Genomic DNA, 18664 nt, shown 5'->3' with positions numbered 1-18664 from the left:
TAATACAAAAAAGTGGGTTTTATATTTTTTAATTCTTCAATCCAATCTCTCCAATCAGCTCTCCTCACTGAGCTCTACAGAGTGTAACTTCAGCTCTCCACCCCTTTTCCTGATAGCTCAGATAATATTGATAAATTCTGGACTTTAGGCCGGGTTCACACCGCTGCGATGCGGGAACGCCGCGAATCCGCGGCGCTTTCCCGCATCGCATTACTCCCGCCGGCAGTTCACACTGCTCTATGCGGACGGCTGGGAGTGTCAATGATATGTTAATGACACCCCCAGATCCGTCCGCATATCGCAGTGCGATCTGCCGACTCGCACAGGAATCGGATCGCATGGTGTGAACCCCCATGCGATCCGATTCTGTTGCGGACCAAAAAAAGGGTCCCGTGCGAGTTTGCTGCAGGAGCGATGCGAATTCAGCCATACTATCTGTATGGCTGTACTCGCATCGCTACGGAGATCGGATGTGATTTGCGGTGCGAATCACATCCGGATCTCCCCCCGCAGCAGTGTGAACCCAGCCTTAAACTGATGTAGAAGAGAGAAGACAATAAATAATCAGGTACAACTTATGTCGATGTTTGTTTCATCTCTGTGTATAACCTGAGGCCAATCACTTCACTGGGTATATGTGAGGGTTTACAAACACTTAAACCATGCCCATGACATCCTGGACTTGAAGTGGAGATATTGGGATGATGCCTGCAGCTACAGGCAACATCCTGGTAGCTTTATTTTCAGCTGGCGATTCCCTACAATGTAAAAGCCATCCTAGCACTGATTAGCTGCTGAATTGCTTTACAGGAAGCATGAGGGATGCCCTCCCCTCTCGAAGCCCACCGGCGCCATCCAACAGCACCGCCATCTTATCATAGAGCTCTATGATCTTGGGAGGATGGACACGATGTCATGGCATCACTTCCAGCTCTGGCAGATGTAAACACTGCCATTTTGTTTTCTGGAAAGCAGAGATCAAAGTTTTTCTTTTTTTTTAATCTCAAGCTTTCCAGGTTAAAGGAGAGATCTGGGGTCTTACAGACCCCAGAGGTCTCCATAAAGAGCACCTGTCATTACATATTTATATCAAGGGATGTTTACATTTCTTGTGATATGAATAAAAGTGATTAAAAAAAAGTAAATAAAGGGACTGTGTAAAAAAAATTAAAAAAAATAAATAAAGGGCCCCTATTGCCTCATGCTCATGCACAGAACGCAAATGTAGGTCCCACCTGTATATGTAAACGGTGTCCGCACCACACATGTGAACTATCGATGCAAACGTTATAGCGAGTGCAATAGTTTTAGCACTAGACCTTCTCTGTAACCCTAAACTGGTAACCTGTAAAAATGTTTAAGTCCCCTTTCACACATGTAGACCATTCAGGTCTGTCTGTCAGTTTTTTTAAGCGGACCTGAATGGATGCTCCATGCAGGTCTGTGGAGCGACGGATGTCAGCGGTGACACTGACATCTGATCTGCTCTGATCTGCTGAATCCAGATGGATGGAAACCCTATTTTTCTATCCGTCTGGCAGATCGGATGAAAACAGGCAGTCTGTTTTCATCCGATCCCCTAAAGAGGAGAGCGGAGCTATGATAGGTCCATCCCTGCACAGTGAGCAGAGACGGACATGTCATCCGCCGGCTCAGCAGGGATCAGCAGAGACATCCCTACTGAGCAAGCGGAGTCAAAACGGACATGTGTGTGAAAGGGGCCAAAAGCATCACCTATGAAGATTTTTAAGTACCTCAGTTTGGCGACATTTCACGAGCGTGTATAATTTTAAAGTGTAACGTGTTAGGTATTAATTTACTTGGTGTAACATCATGTTTTATGTTTTACCAAAAAATGGTCATAGATTGTGTTTTTTTGTTTTTTTGCATTAAAATTAATTAAAGTGTATTGTTGTGGGTTCTGAGTAATCTTCTAGCAAAAAAATGATGAATTTTACATGTAGGAGAGAAATGCCAGAATTGGCCTGGGGGGCAAGTGATTAAGGATGGCAAGGTGCCCTGCATGGTTCCTATTTTAGTTTATGAAAGTGCCTCCATTGCATCTTATATAGCAAATAATAAACTAACAGTAGAGATTATATAGAGTTACCAAGCATTTCCCTTTGCCTTCTGAAATTTACAATGACATACAAGAGATCTGTTGGTGTATGGTTTTTAACACATATTAGCAAATATATGCTACAGAGACTTCTGTTTTTATTAAAATGTTAGAAGGAGGCATTAATGTTGTTTTCCTTGGCTGCCTCGTCCTAAATGCTATGGAATTTTGATTCGTAAACATTTATGAATTCCCAATCCACATGCATCTGTTTTACCATTTATTATTTGATTGAGCCTTTCACTATTTTCCCACTTTACTAATTTGCAGTGACAAACGAATGTGGCAAAATTGTTTATTTCTGCTGTGATGAAGTCCTTGTGTAATTCCAGTTCACTCCATAGTATATTCTCATTACTCGATAAACCGTGGAATTCCTAGAATGGTTTTCTTGTTGAGAACTGTGGATATGTGCAGCGATGCTGACACCTAGTGAATGGCAAAGGGCTTTAACTATAGAAATCAATTAAATGGAGTACAACTGTTTGATTTCAAATGAGAGATTGCCATTTAGTGTTTTATTCCAGGCTTGCATTCACTGCATTTATCACACACCTTCATCTAATAATGAGGGGGTGCTTTTAGGCAAGCTAGGTATAGATGAATAAAGTGATGCTAAATGATATCCCTTTACCATGTGATCAGTGCCCAATGACAGCTGATCACGGATGTAAACACAAGCCAGTTATCGGCTTTTTTTTCCTCACACTGACAGCGCGAGGAGAGAAGAGAGAAAGAGACAAGAGAGTCGATAACTGGCTTGTGTTAAAGGGACATCAGCACTGATAATCAGGGCACTTATTAGCAGTGTCCTGATTATCAGTGCAGTCCCAACAGTGCCCACCAGTGCTGCCAATCAGTGCCCATCAGTGCTGTCAATCAGTGCACCAATCAGTGCCCATCAGTGCTGCCAATCAGGGCTGCCAATCAGTTCCTCCTCAACAGTGTCACCTATCAGTGCCGCCCATCAGTGCCACCTATCAGGGCTCTTCAGTGCTGCCTATCAGTGCCCATAAGTGCCACCTATCAGTGCCCATCAGTGCCACCTATTAGTGCCCATCAGTGCCGCCTCAGCAGTACCTCCTCATCAGTGCCCATCAGTGCCACCTATCAGTGCCCATTAGTGCCGCCTCATCAGTGCCACCTATCGGTGCCCATCAGTGCCGCCTCATCAGTGTCCATCAGTGAGACCCTCCTTCACACTGCACACGCAAAACAGGTCTGAAGTGATTCATACAGATAGCAGAATAAGGAAGCAGCAGACAGAAATTACATCTAGTGCTCTGGATTGAGACAAGTACAGTTCATATTTAATTTCTGAGGTTTACAGCCACTTTAAATCATTTATTACTGTGTGGTTCTGCTTCCTTGTAACCTCTTACTTTCCACTTATGTTTGGAACGAGCAATGCACTTTGTGGTGGTCATGCACACTGCTCTATGCACACTACAAATCCAATAGTTCATAGTTCCTAGTCTTTTGTGGAAGCGAGCAAGAGCAGGTGGCTATGTTCCTACATACAGTGAGACCATTGAGAACGAATGTAGCCACCCTCTAACAGAAAGTTGGTTTACAGCAGCAAAAACATAAAAAAAAAAGTATATAACATTTTGAGATTTGGAAGAATATAAATTATTTCTTTTGAGTTACATAGTTAAATACAATTTTCTTTTTTTTAAAGTTTGGTGTTACTTTAAAGCTGGTACTGCCGGCAGCTACAAATCTGTATTCAGCCCCCTTAAGCCCTTGTACACACGGTCGGAGATTCCGACAACCAAATTCGTCGGATTTTGTCGATCGGAATTTTGTCAGACGGATTTTTTCCGAAACTGTTGCATACACACGGTCGGACAAAGTTGTCAGAAAATCCGACGTGATGACGTTATTTCGTTACGACGGGACTATGTTCACGCTAGTAGCCAATAGCTTTGGTGTAGGAATCTGATTTGAGCATGCGTGGCACTTTGTCCGATCGTAATTCTCTACACATGATCGGAGTATGTTGGTCCGACGGATATTCCGACGGAAACAGTCCGATGCAGACCACACACAGTCGGAATATCCGACAAAACGCTCCGATCGGACACATTCCGACGGAATCTCCGACCTTGTGTACAAGGGCTTACTCTGATACCCCTAACTAAAATCTAGTGGAACCAATTGCCTGCAGAGGTCACCTAATTAGTAAATAGAGTCCACCTGTGTGTAATTTCATCTCAGCATAAATACAGCTGTTCTGTGAAGCCCTCAGAGGTTTGTTAGGTAACCTTATTGAACAAACAGCATCATGAAGACCAAGGAACACACCAGACAGGTTAGGGATAAAGTTGTGGAGAAGTTTAAAGCAGGGTTAGGTTATAAAAAAAATATCCCACGCTTTGAATATCTCACAGAGCACTGTTCAATCCAACATCCAAAAATGCAAAGAGTATGGCACAACTGCAAACCTACCAAGACATGGCTGTCCACCTAAACAGACAGACATGGTAACACTGGAGGAGCTGCAGAGATCCACAGCTCAGGTGGGAGGAATCTGTCCACAGGACAACTATTAGTTATGCACTCCACAAATCTGGCCTTTATGGAAGAGTGGCAAGAAGAAAGCCATTGTTGAAAGAAAGCCATAAGAATTCCCATTTGCAGTTTGCGAGAAGCCATGTGGGGGACACAGCAAACATGTGGAAGAAGGTGCTCTATTCAGAGTAGACCAAAATTTTACTTTTTCACTTAAGAGCAAAACGTTATGTGTGGCGGAAAACTAACACTGCACATCACCTTAAACACACCATCCCCACCGTAAAACATTGTGGTAGCAGCATAATGTTGTGGGGATGCTTTTTTTCAGCAGGGACAGGGAAGCTGGTCAGAGTTAATGGGAAGATGAATGGATTAGTTTTACCTACGGCGGGAGAGGGCCCCTCCCCTGCCGTGCTCCGGTGCCCTCAACAGCTTACCAGAGTCGTCGTCAGCGGTGGAGGCGATCGAGTCTTCTTCCATGTTAGGTATGGAGCTGAGTGAGGGAAAGATGGCCCCCACCCGGTTCCATACCACTGCAGGGCAGAAGTGAAAATGTCACTTCTGCCCATAGATCTTAATAAGACATTTATTTTTCATATTTATTTTCAAACAACATTTTTTTTTTTATTGCATTTTAGTGTAAATATGAGATCGGAGGTCTTTTAGAGGTCCTGCCATGATTTTTTTCTTTTACAAGGGATGTTTACATTCCTTGTAATAGGAATAAAAGTGACACATTTTTTTTTTTTAAAAAGAACAGTGTAAAAACAAAAAGTTAAAGTGGGGTACCCCCTAAAAAAAAAAAATTAAAAGTCAGCAGCTACAAATACTGCAGCTGCTGGCTTTTAATAATCGGACACTTACCTGTCCCGGGTTCCAGCGATGCGGGGGAACAAAGCCCCCCCCCTCGCTCCCCGCTCCGCTCGCGGCGCCGTCATGCATACTGTGGGCACCCGGCTGTGGCTTCACAGCCGGGCACCCACTGCGCATGCGCGAGCGGCGCAGGGCGCCGTGATACGCCGTACAGTCACCTGGGACACGTGACAGGTCCCAGGTGAATGTGCGGCGCGAGGGGAAGTGATGTCACCAGCCCGGGCAATGAAGAAGGCAGACTACGAGGGACCCCCTAGCAACCGGTATTTAGAGGTGAGTAAAAAATTTTTTTTTTGCCAATTATTTTTTTTTGATTTTTTTTAAGAATTTTAAGTAGTTTTATTTTTTGGGGGGCAACTCCACTTTAAATAAATAAGAAAATAAAACGTGCCCCGTCCCGCCGAGCGTATACCCAATATACTCTGGTTCGATATAAACATGATCGTACAAAACAATTCATGATTCTGAAAAAGATATTAAAATATAAAATACATGGTTGCCATGACATAGCATCTGAGAATGGCTCGACCATTCATGATTCCAAAAAATTATGTAAAAAACATGATAGCCATGATGTAGCAGTGGAACTTTAGTCAGAAAATTAAGTCCTGCTAGATCACCTCACACTGGTCCCTTTTGCAGGTATAGCTACTGTACATAAAACATTAAAAATAAGTGCCTACTGTTTAAAATCTAGTAATACACTGTCTCACCCTGCTCTGACCATACTCAGTTGCTCTCCATTTTTAGGCACTGCCAAATTTATAGAGGCCGATCTGTTGACAGCCTTAAAGCAGAATTAAACATCCTATCCTTTACAGCCAAGGAAGCTGCTTTTCTTTGATCTGCAACAGCCATGGTGCTGCATATGTGATCAGTTATGACACCAGCCATTTGATGGTTTTACAGTTTGGTTGAGGAAACAAGCAAATGTGACAGATAGGCCCCTTTCACACTGGGGCAGTGCGGGTTTTGGCAGTAAAGCAGCGCTATTTTTAGCGTTGCTTTAACATCGTTTTAGTGGCGTTATTCCTCTGCTAGCCGGGCGGTTCTAAGCTCCGCTAGCGGGCGAAAAACGGTTATAACCGCCCGCAAAGCGTTGCTGCAGCGGCGCTTTGCCGGCATTATAGCCGCGCTGCTCCATTGATTTCAATGGCTAGGAGCGGTTTAGGAGCAGTGAATACACCGCTCCTTCACTGCTCCAAAGATGCTGCTAGCAGGACTACGTGAGTGAAAGGGGACTTTTTTTTCAGGCGATATACAGGCTTACTTACGCTTTATGATTTACATCTGCTCTGCTGCAAAATGGCAGCCTCCAGCAAGAAGAAACTGGAGCAATGCTGGAGCCAATTTACACTAATGTTGGTAGCATGTTTATTAACGTGGAATGTATGTTCCTTGCTGAAGAACAATATTTTTTATCAAGTTGTTATGGGTAAAGTTCTGCTTTAAGGCACTTAATACTTAAAAGCGGGAGTCCGCCGGGACTCCGCGTTTTTTTTTTTTTTTTTAAGTCAGCAGCTACAAATACTGCAGCTGCTGACTTTTAAAATAGTGACACTTACCTGTCCAGCACGCCCGCGATGTCGGCACCCCGAAGCCGATCTCTAGATCGACACTCGAGTGCTGCCGCCGCCATCTTGGGTATGGGAATCAGGAAATGGAGCCTTTCGGCTTCATTTCCCAGTTCCCTACTGCGCATGCGCGAGCCGCGCTGCGCAATGAGGACGGTCCCCGCTGCCTCTGGGATCTGTGTGTTTCCCAGCAGGCAGCGGGGCACTTGCGGAAGGGGGCGGGCACTTGCGGAAAGGGGCGTAATGTACGCCCCTTTCCGCAGAGAGCTAGCCCGGAAGTGGGTGCAGTTACCTGGATTATCCAGGTAACTGCACCCCCCTCCCCCCTGAAAGTTGCCAATTGTGGCGCCGGAGGGGGGGAGGAATCCGATGAGCGGAAGGTCCATTTTAGGGTGGACCTCCGCTTTAACAACTTCCCACTACTTGTTCCATTTACCCCAAACCCTAAGAACTTATCTAACTCCTGTCACCGCTCCAGCACTGTCCTAGATGCAGCACCGCTCCTCTCACTTCCTGTTTTCATAGGAGACATAGGCTTCTGCTGCTGTCAGTCAAGCTCCTGCGATAAGGGAGTGGGGATGTCACCTGCCAAAGCTGTGTGTGTCTATAGATGTACACAGCCGATTTTAGCAGTGCATGGGCATGGGTGCCTCCTGGGCACCCAACAGAGGAGGGAGGAGTGGACAGTGGTGGTGGGGGCTGCTAGGAGAGGAGGTAAGGGACCTTTCTTAGCAACATCATTGCGCAGAGAAAGCCCATTTTTTTTTAAGCTTTTAGTATCACTTTGATGTCAAATGTTCAACATAACAGCCAGCTAATAGGCATTTTTAGAGTGAGACATCAGCAAGGACAGCCTACGCATTTCTCTGGTGACAGGCCTCCTTTTAGAGTTGTGTTCTGACCTGATCCTCTGGGTTTTATATTGTATTAGCTCAGAGATGTTCTAATGATCTTTAACAGTTTGGGAACACCATGAAATACTATTCTGAACACTCCAGCTTTTTTTTTCTTTTTTTTTCTTGGTAAATTGTTCAGTTGTTATGTTTCAAAAAGGATACAAATAAATGCCTTTATAGCTGTGAGCTTGTGAATGAAATGTATTTACCAAGCTGACATTTTATCTGGTTGAGGAAGCAGCTGGCCACTCTCTGTCCCCTCCGAAGCCGCTGTTTCCTGTCCGCACAAGTCATATTTTATCAGCAAAGCATCTGTTTCCTTTCCTGTATCACGTTAGCTAGTTTGTCATTATTTTTTGTTAATAGGAAGTTTCCCTTTGCCTCTGTTGATATTGCCGTTGTATAGTTTTGGTATCCCATTTTCCCCAGCTGCATCTATTTTTAGCTACTGTAACTTTTTTTCCTAATAAAAATGCATTTCCAACCTGTGCCTTAACAATAGCTCATTAAATGACACATAAACATCCTTTTATGTTTTGTTCTGAGGATTTAGGCAAAGATTATTTTGTTTATTAAACCTGATCATTATATGATGTATTTTTCCAATGTAGTTTAGTGGTTAATAAATTCAGTAATTGTATATTGTTAAACTTAAAGCGGAACTCGACCCAAAAGGGAACGTTCCGCTGTAAGTTCTCCTTCCCGTGACATTTGGAATGCAGTTTTTTTTTGGGGGGTGGAGTGGGTACCTAGTTTTGAGAGGTACCTGCTTCCACTTCTGCTTGGATCGCATAAATGTAAGTGTAAGTCCCCCCCCCCGCACTATTCTGGAATATGTCACAGGTCCCAGAAGACTGCAGGACCAATCACAAAGCTCAGCATGGCTCACTCATGTGCAGTGGACAGCCGGCTGTGAAGTTGAAAGCCGCATAGCCAGCTGTCCAGTTATGATGCGGGCACCATGAAAAACTAGCTTGGGTGAGGATGGCACTGGATTCCTGGACAGGTAAGCGTACTTTTATTAAAAGTCGGCAGCTACAGTATTTATGATCACTGACTTGCATTTTTTTCCAATGAACCTCCTCTTAAAGAGTATTAGCATCTCTGCCTGGCAGCACAAGGGTCGCCGGTTCAAATCCCAACCACAGCACTACTTGCACGAATCAAGAAGAGAAGAAAAGATTGATCGCACACTTGAATCCAAAAGATGCTGTAGAAATTTCTTTATTGTCATGAGCCAGACAAAATTCCAATGATGTTGATGCGTTTCACGCAAAAAGAACCGTGCTTGTTCACAACGTTGTGAACAAGCACGGTTCTTTTTGTGTGAAGCAAGTCAACTGATCATCATTTCAATTTTGGCTTATTCTGGCTTATGACAATAAAGACATTTCTGCAGCATTTTTTGGATTCAAGTGTACTTTCAATCTTTTCTTCTCTTCTTGATATTGCCTATGGTGATGAGCCGGGATTAGCACCTTGGATTTGGTGTGTCCATTTTTTGCCTGAAGCGGTGTGTGTACCCTTGTTCTGTTTCCTCTTTACTACTTGCTCAATGTTTGCATGTTCTCCCTGTGTCCGTGTGGGTTTCCTTCGGGTACGTCAGTTTTCTCCCACAATCCAAAGACTTGCTCATAAATTATTTGGCTCCGGTCTAAATGGGCCTTAATATGTGGGTGTATGAATGTGATTTAGGTACCTTAGAACGTAAGCTCCTTGAGTGCAGAGAGTGATATAAATGTACAATATATATTTAAAGTGCTGTGTAAATTGTCGGTGATATATAAATTACATGTAATAAATAAATAACTTAAACTTGGAATTTATGCTTAAATGAGGCTGAAGCAGAAGCCAAAGGATTAGTCACCACTCACCAGTATTTACTTTGGTCTCCCTGCAAATGATTACTTACTTATTAGAGACTTAACATGCCTTGTTCTGCATGGTTATTTTGGCAATTAGGCTGGTTATTTTGCAAGTGAATTTGCACTTTGCAAAGGAATTTTCTTCAGTTTACTCAATGTGGTGAAGATTCACTTTGCAAAAGAACACCTAATTACATGCAAGGAAAATTAAAAACTGCATTTTTACTTGCACATGATGGATGGTTGATGAAAGTCAGCAGTGCTTCACCTCATTCACTAAGCTCTTTGGAAAATGTCCTTCCAAAGTGCAACTTCCCTTGAAAATTAAACAGCCGTTTGGCCTTTAGTAAATCAACCCCCATGCATTTATGTGGAGGTGACCATCTTGGGAGAGGCAGGTATTTGCTACCTCATGTCAAAGACTCCAGCAAAGTGAACAGAAGTAACATTATGGAATCTTACTCCATATCTCCGGAGACTAGCAGTCAGAGGCAGCAATGCCAAAGTTCTCATGCTGCAGATATACAACTTGTGGCTACAGAACAAGACAAAAGGTAAATTGTTCAGAGTACTACAATGTGGCCAGGCAGGGAGAAAAGTGAATAGAATTGTAGGATGTATCACTAGAGGGATCACCAGCAGAAGGAAGGAGGTCCTAATTCCACTATATAGATCTTTCGTGACCATTGCACTGTGTTCGTAACTTTAGTTAGACCCCGTTTAGAATACTAATTATGGAAAACTCACTTACAAAAATATATTAATAAGATAAAATGAGTCCAAAGATGGGTAACAAAAATGGTGAGAGGTCTGAGGGATAAAACATATCAGGAGAGACTTGAGGAACTTATGTACAGTCTGAAGGAAAATTGATTTATTTTCAGTACATTGATTTCAAGGAAAGCAGGAATTCAAGATTTCAAAGATTTCAGATGTCTCCAATTAACCACTTGCCGACCAGCTGCCGCCATTATACTGCGGTAGGTCGACACGATCCCGCAAACTGTTGTAGCTATACGTCGGCCCCCATAAGTGGGATAGCAGGCACATGTGCAGAAGAGGCAGAACAGGGACGTGTGTGTGTAAACACACACATCCCAGTTCTGTGAGGAGAGAAGAGAGCGATTGTTAATTCCTACGTCCTAATTTCTCTCATTTCCTATAGTCAGTCCCATCCCCCGCAGTTATAACACACACCTAGGGAACACAGTTAACCCCTTGATCGTCCCCTAGTGTTAACCCCTTCCCTGCCAGTGACCTTTATACAGTAATCAGTGCATTTTTATAGCACTGATCGCTGTATAATTGTCAATCGACCAAAAAATTTGTCAAAAGTGTCCGATGTGTCCGCCATAATGTCACAGTCTCGATAAAAATTGCAGTTCGCCGCCATTATTAGTAAAAAAATAATAATAAAAATGCCATAAATCTATCACCTCTTTTGTAGACGCTATAACTTTTGCGCAAACCAATCAATATTCGCTTTTTGCAATTTTTATTACCAAAAACATGTAGAAGAATACATATTGGCCTAAACGGAGGAAAAAAAATGCTTTTTTTTTTAGAAAAAAAATGGGGCTATTTATTACAGCATAAAGTACAAAATATTGTGGGTTTTTTTTTCAAAATGTATGCTTTTTTTTTGTTTATAGCGCAAAAAATAAAAACCACAGACATGATCAAATACCACCAAAAGAAAACTCTATTTGTGGGGAAAAAGGATGGTACTTTTCTGTTTAGCAGTCAATAGGCTTATATTCCTTACAGAACAACAGCTGAAATCTCTTGCTTGACATAGTTTTTAGCCAGATCTGAAAGTTCACCTGACGGGCTACACTGGTCATTTATTTTACCCTTAATGCCTGCAAAGCTCTGTTGCCTACTTATTGGATATTGGTAATTTATTTCTCAGTTTCTGCATTGGTATACACGGAAACAACAGAAAATGTTTATAGAGGTATAGGCTTTAGCCATAGATAACAAAAGAAACAACCATTCTCTTTTAGTATTTTTTTTTTCATATTATATATATAGACACATTACTTTGCAAAGGTTTTAGGTAGGTGTGAAGAAATGCTGTAAAATAAGAATTCTTTCAAAAATATGTATTGTATATTTTATTTTTTTATCAATTTATAAAATGCAAAGTGAGTGAACAGAAGAAAAATCGAAGTTAAATCAATATGTGATGTGACTACCCTTTAGCTTCAAACCAGCATCAATTCTTACATGTGCAGACGTTGTCCCAGCCAAAAGTCCAAGCCCAAGAGACAGGCGCTAAAAAAAAAAAGCAGGCTATTGGTGCAGTGACCGTGGTGCCCAAAATCAATGGGACCCTCACTCACAGTGATTTTTAGGCATCCCTGGACTGCCACTCCAGGGGCACATACTCCAAAGGCTTTGCAGACTGTCCGGACCACAGCAGTCCCCACCACAGGCAGGAAGGCATGAAGTTCAGGGAGCTCGGTGAGAGCCCTTTGCCATCAGGCTCCACCGTCACTCCCATCACTCCTACCTAATTACATTCGGGAAGTACTAACCGCTCCTCACCCTCAGCTAGAGAGCAGCCGGTGTTCCATCCCAAAAAACTTTCCAGGGCTAGAACTACCCCAATCCAGGTTAGAAGGCCAGGTACTTTACCCTCTGGGTCCGACCAATAGCAGCACCCATCCTCACCAGGAGCACCCTTCCGAACAGCTCAGACTCGATCATGGATCGGCCCTAGTATCCGTCTGGCAGCACAACGTGAACCCTACTGTCTTTCCAGGTGCTAATTAAGCCATTGGAGAGTGCTGGCCAAACCCGAGGAGAAGACGGCAGCACCCGAGGAGAAGACGGTAGCACCCAATAACAGCTTGAAAAATGGCAGCAGCTGAGGAGAAAATGGTAGCAGCTGAGGAGAAGACGGCAGCACCCGAGGAGAAGATGCAAGCAGCTGAGGAGATGGAGAACAGCAGCCAAGGAGAAGACGGCATCACCCGAGGAGAAGACGGCAGCGCCCGAGGAGAAGACGCAGCAGCCGAGGAGAAGACGGCAGCAGCCGAGGAGAAGATGGCAGCGGCTGAGGAGATGGATGACAGCCTCAGACTCGATCATGGATCGGCCCTAGCATCCGTCGGGCAGCACAACGTGAACCCTACCGAAACTGTCTTTCCATGTGCTAATTAAGCCATTGGAGAGTGCTGGCCAAACCCTCTCTATAGGGATGGCAACAGCGCCTCCTTTGCCAACTGATAAGAACAGATACTACACTTGATCTTAGCCAAAAGGCAGAGAACTTAATGCAGCAGATGAAAGACAGATCATGCTTACTTTCCTTCAACATCAGAAGATGTCCAGCAGTACCATCAGCACAGAACTAATGAAAATCAGTGAAACTCAGGTACACCAATCTATTGTCTGTAGAAGTCTGGCCAGATGTGGTCTTCATAGAAGAATTGAGGCCAAAAAAGCCATACCTCAGATGTGAAAACATAGGAACTGGGGTGCAAAAAAAAATGGCAGCAGGTGCTCTGGGCTGATGAGTCAAAATTTGAAATCCTGTAGCAGGGGGGTGTTTGTTCATCGAAGGACTGGTGAGTGGTACAATAATGAATGTCTGCAGGCAACAGTGAGAGTGGTGGAGGTGCCTTGCAAGTCTGGGGCTGCATTTCTGCAATTGGGTTGGAGATTTAAGGCTCAATGGTGTCCTCAATACAGGCAGATACTTATCCATCATGACATACCTTCAGGGAGATGTCATGAGCCCAAAAATGTATTCTGCAGCAGGACAAAAACCCCAAACATACAGCCAATGTCATCAATGTAAAGAAGAACAAGGAGTCCTGGAAGTGATGGTTTGGTCTCCAAAGAGTTCTAATCTCAATATCATCAAGTCTGTCTGGGATTAGAGAAAGAAGGATTTGAGGCAGCCTGCACCCACAGATCTGTGGTTAGTTCTCCAAGATGTGCCAACTTCTTTCAAAACTTTGTGCAAGTGTACTTAGAAGACTTTATGCTGTTTTGAAGCCAAAGGGTGGTAACACCTAATATTTATTTGATCTAGATTTCTCTTCAGTTCATTTACTTTTCATTTTCTTAATTGATATAAATAAACTTGTAACACTTCCATTTCTGAAAGCATTCTTAAGGTACACCATTTTTCACACCTAACAAATATTTTTGCACAGTAGAGCTACAGGTGTGTGATCCGTGAGCTGGCAGCTGCTGACATACCTTTTCCCTGGAATTACCTCTACAGTGGAGTTATATTTCTTCACCTTTATCTGGGACATATCCATGCTTAAGCATGGGGTCTTCTAACATTCTCTGCAGTTTTTTCCTTGCTGGGATATGTGGGTGCTGCTCATGTGAATGGCAACACATCATTACATTTTTAGCTCCAATGTTCCGCCTGAAGAAGTTGGATGTTGGTCCAAGAAATGTATAGAGAGCTTTAGATCTTCCTACTACAGATTTATACTTGTAAATATGTCTGCTAGTGATTAGATGTGGTAGACCCAGGGCAGTTCCAGACGAATACCTATGGGCGAAAGCCCCATTGTCTGCTTTCAGAGCTGATCATTTACAGGTAATCGCTGCTTGAGCAATTAGATGTGAACAGCATTGAATAGCTGTGGGAGCTCTCAGCCTTATTTCTGGGAACCCCCGCTTGGTCTCCTGCATCAAATCACTAAATGCCCCATTTGTAAGCGTGACTTACTATTATAATTGCTATCTGAGTGGCCTAAAAAAATGAAAAACAGATGGGCATATCTGAAGGTTTTGCTGATTATTTATAATTGCCATTAATATGGTCTATACAGACTGAGATCAGTATATTTTATCCATAATAGTGATTTGTAATAACTTTAATGAACATGAAATAAAAATATATTATTTAATAAGATCTATCAAATAACCTAAAAGTCCCTATTGATTGTAGGTTTTCTATGAACATTAACATGCAATGGTGTTACACTTGGTTCTGATGGTATATTCATATTCATACACTTCTTAACTCCATTGTATATTCTTTACAATACACTTTTGGTGGGCAAAGCTGCAATCTGGCAACATCTTGATTGTGGATGTGATGCTGGCTTCCCTGGCAACAGCAGCAGCAGTCATTTCTTAGTATACTGATGGATGCCTACATTTTGTTACCTTTTAAGCCCAGTAAGTGAACTACTTTTTTTTTACCTTTTCAGCCCATAAGCCTTACAACCTTTCTTTTGAATTCCTCCTAAATTGCTTTTGATTGGACAATACTATATTTCAACAGAAGTCTATTGCAAAGAATAGGTAATTAACACCGTGCCATTCTGCACACTGCAGGGCAGATCAGACCCAGTCTGAAGTCGAGGAGAATCCTGATGTATGCGTGACTGCAAATATACACAAAAAAAAATTTCAAGATATATTTGTCTAGTGAAGTCCTGGAGTTTCTTTACATGATTTTTATTGTTAAAACCATTTATGTAACAATGATACAGAAATGTATCAGATTGCACCGCATGGATCTGCCCTGGATAGTTTTTTTACCATGCGATCGAGTGCAGGCAAACCACACTGCATCTGTGATGAGTTTGGGGTGTCGTTAACTTTATATTGACACCCACAGTGGATCACAAACACAATGCATATGAGTGACCCTAGGCTATCCCTTTCCCATCTGTGCATGGACTGGGAGAGGGAGGGACAGAACAAGGGTGGGTAATTTATAATGGAGAGGGGATATCACTATCTGCTTTCTATTATACTCAACTGAGTTACATACACAGAGGCCAGAATTTTACAGCCCATTAAAAAAAGGGGGGTGGATGGGGGGAGGGGGCTTGGGGTGGAGCCTCCAACATGTTACAGAGTCTGGCCTGAAATTTGTCAGGCATTTAGCTGGTTGCTTGGGGCTTCAACTTTAAAATGTGTATACACCATGGAAATTGTTGACGTTTTCAATATGTTTAAATTGGCATTATATCTTTATTCAGACAGTGCCTACTGATAAAAGCGATATGCCTGAACATATGAAACATAAAATCATAAAATTGACATGGAGTAGTTATTCTTATAGTCTAATTAATGAAAATACTAATTTGTCATGTGGAATAAAGTAAGTACACCCCTACATTTACCACCAAATCAATTAAATCAGAATCAGGTGTTCCAAGTGCACAACCTCCTTAGGTAGTATGAAGATGGAATGTTAGAGCCAGTTTACACCAGATCACGGCGTGGGAAAGGTACATTCCATGCACGTTTTCTGCACCACACTCCAATGCACTGCCCTTGCAATCTGCTAGGGGTGCCAATATATTGTTATCGGCACCCCAAACGCAGATGCCAATTGCATGCACTACGTTTTGTAGGTTCCAATGCACAGAGCTCTCTAATTATTTGAGATCAATCACTTTAAGAAAAATAATATGCAAATTAAAAATATATTAATCAACTGCTAAATTTGTCAATGCCCAGCACATTTAGCCCAATCAATTACAGTATAATGCTCCAATAATCCCAAAATTATACTTTGGGCTCTGTAGGTAACTCTTGCAACAGTTAGTGTCAAAGTGCATGCTCCTACACTCAGAAAGAGATTACACCAATTTAACCTGCATTGGAGGTGTGTCAGGAAAGAAGAATATTAGAGCAAAACTGAAGACTGACATGGAACATACAGGCAAAAACCAGGCCTTCTGGAACAGTGTGTTGTAGACTGATGACTCACAGATATAGTTGTTTGGCCATAGAGGCAGTAGAAATATTTGGTGCTGTCACTCTTACCCTTAATGCAGGTGGTCAGAAAATATAGCTGGCTTCTGTGTTCGTCACCTATAGCAGCCCCCTTTCCCATAGGGCAAGCAGGCCTACCAGTACTCGGTTGCCCCCAGGACTTATACACAAAGCTATAGTGCCTGGCTACCACACAAGAGCATGGGTGAACTAAGCAAAGCAAACAGGTACTTGTGATTGGAAGACAGGAAAGAGTGGTTCAATGATAGCCCAGGTACAAGGCAGGCAAGGTTTAGAGAATAATCAATATCCAATTCAAAGTTGTCAATGAGGGAATCCAATCTAGCAGAGTAGGGCAGACAAACAGGGAGCCTGGAACACATATTACACATGCTATCACAACATGAGACTGCAGTCTTGGCTAGCTTAAATCAGCTTTGATCTCCATCCAGAGACTGACCACATGAATCACCTTGCAAGTGGACAGGCAGAGAGAATGTATCACACAAAGCCAGGATGCTGGAATGAGACCAGCAGCAATCAAAGAACAGCATTTCTGGAAAAGAACATAAATTCCAACTGTGAAGCATAGTGATGGAAATGCTTTGGATTCGGGTTGGTTTGTTTCCCCCAGGTCTAGGCTGCTTTCAGTCACAAGGTCAGCTATGAGTTCTGCATCATAAAAAAGTGTGCTTCAGGGGAATGAGAGCACTAGGAAGTCCAACAGGGAATTGCTTTGAAAGAAGACACAGAGGATTATAGACTGACCTAGACAAAGTACCTTATTGAAATTTTGTGGGACTTGAAATGAGCAGTTCATGCAAGGAAACCCCCAAACATAGTGCAACTAAAGATATTTCGCATGGAGTAGTGGGCAAAAATATCACAGAGTCACTAGTGGGAAGTTATTCAAAATGCATACAAAAGGTTGCTTCTTTTGAACTAGGCAATACCAGTTTTTAACCACTTTCAGACCGGACCAATTTGCTGGTTTTTGCGATTCGGCACTGCGTCACTTTAACTGACAATTGCGCGGTCATGCGTCGTGGCTCCCAAACAAAATTGACGTCCTTTTTTTCCCACAAATAGAGCTTTCTTTTGGTGGTATTTGATCACCCCTGCGGTTTTTATTTTTTGCGCTATAAACAAAAATAGAGCGACAATTTTGAAAAAAACGCATTATTTTTTACTTTTTGTTATAATAAATATCCCCCAAAAATATATAAAAAAACATTTTTTCCCTCAGTTTAGGCCGATTCGTATTCTTCTACATATTTTTGGTAAAAAAAATCGCAATAAGCGATTATTGATTGGTTTGCGCAAAAGTTATAGCGTTTACAAAATAGGGATAGTTTTATAGCATTTTTATTAATAATTTTTTATTATTTTTTTTTTACTAGTAATGGCGGCGATCAGCGATTTTTATTGTGACTGCGACATTGTGGGGGACCCATCGGACATTTATTGACACATTTTTGGGACCATTGTCATTTATACAATAATCACTGCTATATAAATGCAGTGATTCCTGTGTAAATGACACTGGCAGTGAAGGGGTTAACCAGTGGGTGGCAGTGTAGGGGTTAAGTGTTCCTAGGGGTGTGTTACTAACTGTGGGGGGGTTGGGCTTTCATTTAGTGAACACTGATCTCTGCTCCAATCACATGGAGCAGAGATCAGCGTCACTAGTTGCTAGGCAGAATGGAGAAATGTTGTTTATAACGGCATTTCTTCATTCGGCCGCTCCGTGAGACGATCGTGGGGATGCCCGCGGCGATCGAGTCTGCGGGTCCGGCGACCGGACTCACAGAGGTCCCGACCAGCGTGGGAGCGCGCCGCTGGCGGCGCGCTCCCGATGGCAGGGCGGCAAATTTAAAGGGACGTACATGTAGGTGGTAAGTGGTTAAAGTGGTTGTAAACCCTTGCAAACCACTTTGACCTACAGGTAAGCCTAGATTAAGGCTTACCTGTAGGTCCAAGAAATATCTCCTAAACCTACACAGTTTAGGAGATATTTGCCAAAAGACAGGCACTGAGCGCGCCGCAGTTAACGGCGATATGCCGCGAGTGGCGGCTCCGTGCGCATGCCCGGGAGTGACATCATCGCGG

The 18664-nt window shown here is 42.9% G+C and overlaps 1 pseudogene; it reads right to left on the bottom strand.

Annotated features, from left to right (window-relative positions):
- Positions 1-13018: 13018 nt before the first annotated feature.
- On the bottom strand, positions 13019-13126 carry LOC143999726 (U2 spliceosomal RNA; annotated as a pseudogene).
- Positions 13127-18664: the final 5538 nt, after the last annotated feature.

This window comes from Lithobates pipiens, unplaced genomic scaffold (genome assembly GCF_037356315.1).
Source record: "Lithobates pipiens isolate NorthernLeopardFrog02 unplaced genomic scaffold, aLitPip1_a1.2 Scaffold_19, whole genome shotgun sequence".
Lineage (NCBI taxonomy): Eukaryota > Metazoa > Chordata > Amphibia > Anura > Ranidae > Lithobates > Lithobates pipiens.
The sequence above is the reverse complement of the archived record's forward strand: the minus strand, read 5'-3'. Positions and strand labels throughout refer to the sequence as shown.